The following is a 6,261-nucleotide window of genomic DNA, read 5'->3' as shown; positions in this document are numbered from 1 at the left end:
CCTATTTCTCCTTTCTAATACATCAGTCTGCTGAGGTGTACCAGGGGCCGAGAGTTGGGACGCAATCCTATGTTTTATCATATAGTTCTGGAATTGGAGGTCCATATACTCTCCACCATGATCAAATTGTAGTGTTTTTATCTTCTTATCTAACAAGTTTTCAACTTCAGCCTTATACTCCTTGAACTTGTCAAGGGCTTCAGACTTACGTTGCATTAGGAAGAGATACCCAAACCTTGAATAATCATCTATGAAAGAGATGAAGTATTCATACCCACCTCGAGCTTTAACATTCATCGGACCGAAGAGGTCTGAATGTACAAGCTCCAAGGCTTCCCTAGCTCTGTAACCTTTTCCAGTAAAAGGTCCTTTGGTCATCTTGCCTTCGAGGCATGATTCACGTACCGACAAAGAGTTTTCTTCTAAACTCTTTAGAAGTCCACTTTTCACTAACTTCTCAATCCTATTGAGGTTGATGTGACCTAACCTTAGATGCAAAAGATGGGCGTTTTCCTTTCGAGAAAACTTTGGTCTTTTAGCTGTTGTTGCCGTACTGAACATTTCAGTGTTAAATAAGGCTTTTATGACTAACGGCCTTAGTACATATAAGTTATTTTCCATTGAACCATAACCAATCTCCATTCCATTCTTAAAAATAAACAATTTATTCTCAGAAAAGGAGACGATATAGCCTTGTTCAATGAGACAAGAAACCGAGATGAAGTTCCTCTTAATATGAGGAACTATAAAAACATTATCCAGTAACAAATAACGTTTCTTGTCAACAAATAACTTCAGCCTGCCTACAATAATAGTTGAAACAACCTCACCAGTACTGACTCGAAGAGTCATCTCTCCATGTGGCAACGTTTTCCAGGAACTAAATCCTTGGTAAGAGGAACTGACATTTTGGTAGCACTTGAATCAAGGATCCAGGCAGAATCATCATTCTCTACCAGACATGTCTCCAAGACCAATAAATCATATTTATTGTCTTGTCTCCTTTTTTGGAGAGCAGTCGGATGGAGGTTGTTTACATCGAAATTTGTTTCATACGATTCTTTCTACTATAAATAATCGGTCATTTTAAAAGATTTAAACAGAAATACTAATGAGTTGCTGAAAAAAAACGCATTGACCTACGTTAGGTTTTAAGCAAATATTCGTTGTAAAAAAAAACAACATCCAATAAAGTTTTAGAAAAACTAACATGAACCCCATGTGACATCTAGTTTCGCAATGACGCTTCAAAGGTTTAGGACAAAAGCCATCGAAGGGAGGTCAGTTATCCCTCCTCTAAATTGAGAAGTTCTCAACCAGTCATTAATACCAGAACAACTCTTGTTCCTATGATGACAAGCCATCATTGATTTGGCCAAGAGATCATTAACTTACTTAACAATCTCCCGTAAGTGTGACCCGCCATTTTAAGCCCTAGAGGTCCATCCCAAAAGGCTAATCTGAAGGGAAAAAATCTGATTGGGGCAAAACCTAAGGCGACCTTATCTATTTCTGGAGTTCACCTTGATATTGACCAACTGCACAAAACCCATCTGAAGGGGGACGCTCCGAAGGTGACACGAGGGCGTACAAAATGATCTCATGGTGTGAACCAATGACAGAGACCATAGGACGTGTCGACACACACCCTTCACCCACTTACTATAAATACTCTCTCCATTCACCCTGATATTGACTCATGTAAACACCATCCGAAGGGGGATGTATCCTGGGCATCTAGAAGCCAAACATGAATCTCACGGTATGAACATACAGGGAGAAACGTGAGTGGAATCATAAACATATTTGATACACCTCTTCCTCCCACTAAGTATTTTGTAACTGAGGGTTTAGCTTAGTTAGAAAAAACACAACGAAGCATTTTAACTAAGTGACTTTTAGGTTTTCTCAAGAGTAACTTTTACCTTGGATAGTTGAACAACTTTTTGATCATCATCCGTTAAACTCTTTAACGGAATCTTTAACCAAAATTTCACATGCTTATTGAAAATCTATCTAATTCACCTTTCCAGTAGGTTCCCAGGTAGGGGTGTTACGTTTCCGTCAAGTTAAGAACCCCAACCTAGCTAGAACCCCCCTTAGACAAAAGGTCTCTTATAGATAGGCTTACAACAAATTTAATCTTTTATTCAACCAATTTAATCCTATTAAACCGATTTTAAAAGATTAATCTAGGTTACTAAACTCTTTAGAACCACTTGAACTTAGGTCTATCTCAATCCAATTTTAAAACCCTTTTAAAAAACTTGAGTTCACCCTAAGTCTGCATGCAACTCTGAATTATTGATTTTAGGTCTAATTTCCTTTATAACACTTATAAATGGAAACAACCACAATGAAACAAGCAAAACATGCTTCCATTCACCCTTAGACTATAACACTTTTAATAAAAGGATGATGCGTGATAATGCTCACTGGTGACTAAAATTAGGGGAACGCAATATGCGATGCATGTCTTAAGTTATGCGTTGGTTCTCATGCGTCGGTGGTCATGCGTTGGAATGGAATGTATGCATTAATCTTATATACAATTACCATGCATTCCTGTCACAAGTTTTCTTGCGCTCTCGCCAAGTATAATGAGAACGTAAGTTTCTCGGGTGATCAAGGTCAAACTCAGGGACTTGTTGCTAAATATTATGCGTTGATGTGTTTGCGGCGGATAAATGAAAGAATGATGGTGGTTATAAGCTATAAACTACTCCTACTCCTAACTAACAGATTAAGCGGTGGGAATATGACTGAGAGGTAGAGACACGACAATTGTTGATGCGTAGTGAAATGCATGGAAAAATAGGTGAAAAGGTGAGGATGTCTTCATCACAACCCTAATCTTGACCACAAGGGTAACCCCAGCCAACGCAAACTTATTCGATCATGCTACACACACCTAACGAAGACGCATGTGACATGTAATAGCAAACAAAACTTATTCCTAAGTCTCTATTCTTGCTTATGTGATCTTAATCTAGCTCTCTCGAGCCTCGATTCTAATCTAGCTCTCTCAAGTCTTAGGTTCTTTCTTTAGACTCTCTCTCGAGTAGCTCTAAAGGGGTGATGGACGCATACGTAAGACAAGGTAATCACATAAACCTGACTGACGTAAGATTATTCCTATCCCTAGTGAACACTTGCTTACATTGTTTAATGCGACCAATCACTTACCCTCCCTAGCAGTTAGTAGCTATTGATTTTACTCATAAACGAGTATTGCATCCGCCTATAGACAAGCGTTGCTACAGCTTCACACTAAGCAAATAAGGTTTTCTCACAATACTCACGCAACGCACACCTCCCAGTGGTTTGCTACATGCTTCATATTCCTATGCTGCATGATTAAGTATGCGATACTCTAATAGTCTCACTAATTGATGCAATGAAAGTTAATGATGCTAAGTAAGTGAAGATGGAGATGGAGTCGAAGGAAAATATAGAAATGTATTGATCACAAAATGTATTAATTCCTTAAGCCAAAATGTAATACAATACAAGGAAAGAAGAGAAATGGGGGGCCAGCTGGAAGCAATGTCTTGCTTCCAGCATATGCGTGTCAAGACTGTCGGTGGTGCCATGGATGGGCAATGGAGTAGACTCTCTCGAGTTCTAACTCCGGCGAAGGCTCCTGTCGTCACTCGGAATGGATGAAGGGGATGAAGAACTCTCGAGCTATCTTCTCATGCTTTGATCTGGATAACAAGGATCCGCCCTAAGGCAGAAAACCCTGGATAAATTGAAATTATGCTCAACGGCTGCTATTTATAGAGCTTGATCACCAGCAGTATTAATGGACCTGCTCTGAATCTGACATTTGCGGTGCAATGGTCCTTTTCTGAATCTCTACTGCTAATGGCGTGGTAGGTGAAATGTCAACATCATCTTTTGATACTCTCGAGGTATGCGTTCATGTTTTAATTCCACCAACCTTGCGTTCATCCCACTATTATGGTTATCATTATGTAGCCACAATCTCTCTACGATGACCGCATTCGCTTGACGGCTGCAACATCCATGCGTCGAGCGTATGCGATCGTCTTCGCAATAACCTGGATCCTGCGTATGCGATCGATTTTTGCAGTTGCTACAAAAATAAACAATTGAACGCATAATAATGCATAATAGTGGGTTAGGCGAGATTCTTAATGCCGATCGACGCAAACTCATTTTCTCATGAATTTCAAACATAATTGCCACATATTCTACTTAATAGCCCTCATAATTCTAAATAAAAGGCCTATAATGACGTGCATTTCTGCCCGTCATCACTCACAACATGCAAAATATAACTCTTATATTTCATGATGCATACGCATGCTTTCAAGTAATTTTTTCATGCTTGATTATAACAATTATAATACATGACGCATGATTAATTGCACAACCTAAGGTGGGTTTTAACTATATGACAAACACTTTGACATATAAACACCATACATCACATGTATAAACATAAAAGTTGATGCACCGGGTAAAATTGCCTTAAAACACAAAAGAAAAGCTAACTATTACAAAGACAATGAGTCTTCGGTTCAAACAGGCGAACCAGGTCTTGAATCGCTTGGCAAAGCATCGCTTCTCCAACCATCCATCATGTACTAAGCACCCCGCGATCATCTACACGATAAAACAAACACTTCGTTCTATCGTGTACCAGTGCTCCTAGAGTTACGATCATTTAGCATTTACTATACGATCATCTAGAAAAATCCAAACGATCGTTTAGTTATTACTACACGATCGTGTACCTTTACTAAGTGATGAAGCCTGAAGTACACGATCGCTTAGCGCGCTCCGCACAGCGCCCCCCTTCAGTGATCGTCTAAACGACTACGAAGCCGCGAAGCACCATCGCCTAAGCGATCACTTAGCTAGCGTCTCCGTATCGCATACGCGCGATCGCATAGGTACGATAAAGCTTGCTAACTACACGAACTCCAAAAATAGACCTCCAAAAATTTATAAATAAATATCAAATGTAGGGCATTGTCAATTTTTCTAATAATTAGTGAGCTATTGAGAATACATACATAAATGAAATACATACCTTCTTATGATTGAGTGTACAAAATTACAGATTCGTAAGATACAAGTTTTGGACTTGGCGAATTTTGTTCTAGAAACAATTTGATGAAGAGAACTTTTTGTGAGGTTGTGAAGAAAAGATTGGTGGAGAATTTTTGAATTTTTGGTGAGAAAAGTTTTTGGATAAATTAATTTTAGGTGGAGAATATGAATTAATTTGGTAGGTTAGTGGTTAAAATTGAAAGTGGGAATTTAATAAGGGGCATAAACTGCTCCAAAAACTCTTTGAGATTGAACCGGATTGCACCTTGAGAAAACTGGTCGCTTAACTCTATCGTATAGAACATTATCGCGTCGCTTAGAAATTCATCTATATGATTGTGTAGTCCCATCATTTAGAAAATCCAACATATCGTTTAGTTCCCACGCCACGATCGCTTAGCTCTACATCTAAACGATCGCTCAGCACAATCGCGTAGCATTTTATTGCATCGTTTAGCACACGTCATAGCTAAATGATCGCATAGTGATATCATTTAGAAAATCCAATGTATCGTTTAGTTCCTACGCCACGATCGCTTAGCTCTACATCTAAACGATCGCTCAGTGCTATCGCGTAGTACTTCATCGCATCGCTTAGTGCGTGTCGTAGCTAAATGATTGTGTAGTGCTATCGTTTAGAAAATCCAACGTATCGTTTAGTTCCTACGCCACGATCGCTTAGCTTTACATCTAAACGATCGCTCAGCGCTATCGTGTAGCACTTTATCGCATTGCTTAGCGCGCATTGTAGCTAAATGATCGTGTGTGCTATCGTTTAGAAAATTCAAACGTATCGTTTAGTTCCTACGCCACGATCGCTTTGCTTACATCTAAACGATCGCTCAGCGCTATGCGTAGCACTTCATTGCATCGGTTAGCGCGGTTGTAGCTAAAGCATTGTATAGTGCCAAATCGTTTAGCAAGCCCAAACGTATCATTTAGTTCCTACGCCAATTTCCCAATACTTTACCAACACGTGCCCCTCTACCCGTCCCCTCCCCTTAACCCCGGTCAATACACCGGCTAAGGCCGGACCCGGGCGCCACCTACCCTATGCCAAAGCTCCCACAGGTACCACGATTGTTTTTTTTAGTCCTACGCAAAAGCTAACGATCGTCTAAAAACTTTTTCTTACATCGTATAATGTTCTGGAACCTAAACGATCGCTTAGCAAAACTG

The sequence above is a fragment of the Benincasa hispida genome, chromosome 11 (genome assembly GCF_009727055.1).
Source record: "Benincasa hispida cultivar B227 chromosome 11, ASM972705v1, whole genome shotgun sequence".
In the NCBI taxonomy this organism is placed as follows: Eukaryota; Viridiplantae; Streptophyta; class Magnoliopsida; order Cucurbitales; family Cucurbitaceae; genus Benincasa; species Benincasa hispida.
Note: the sequence above shows the minus strand (reverse complement) of the source record.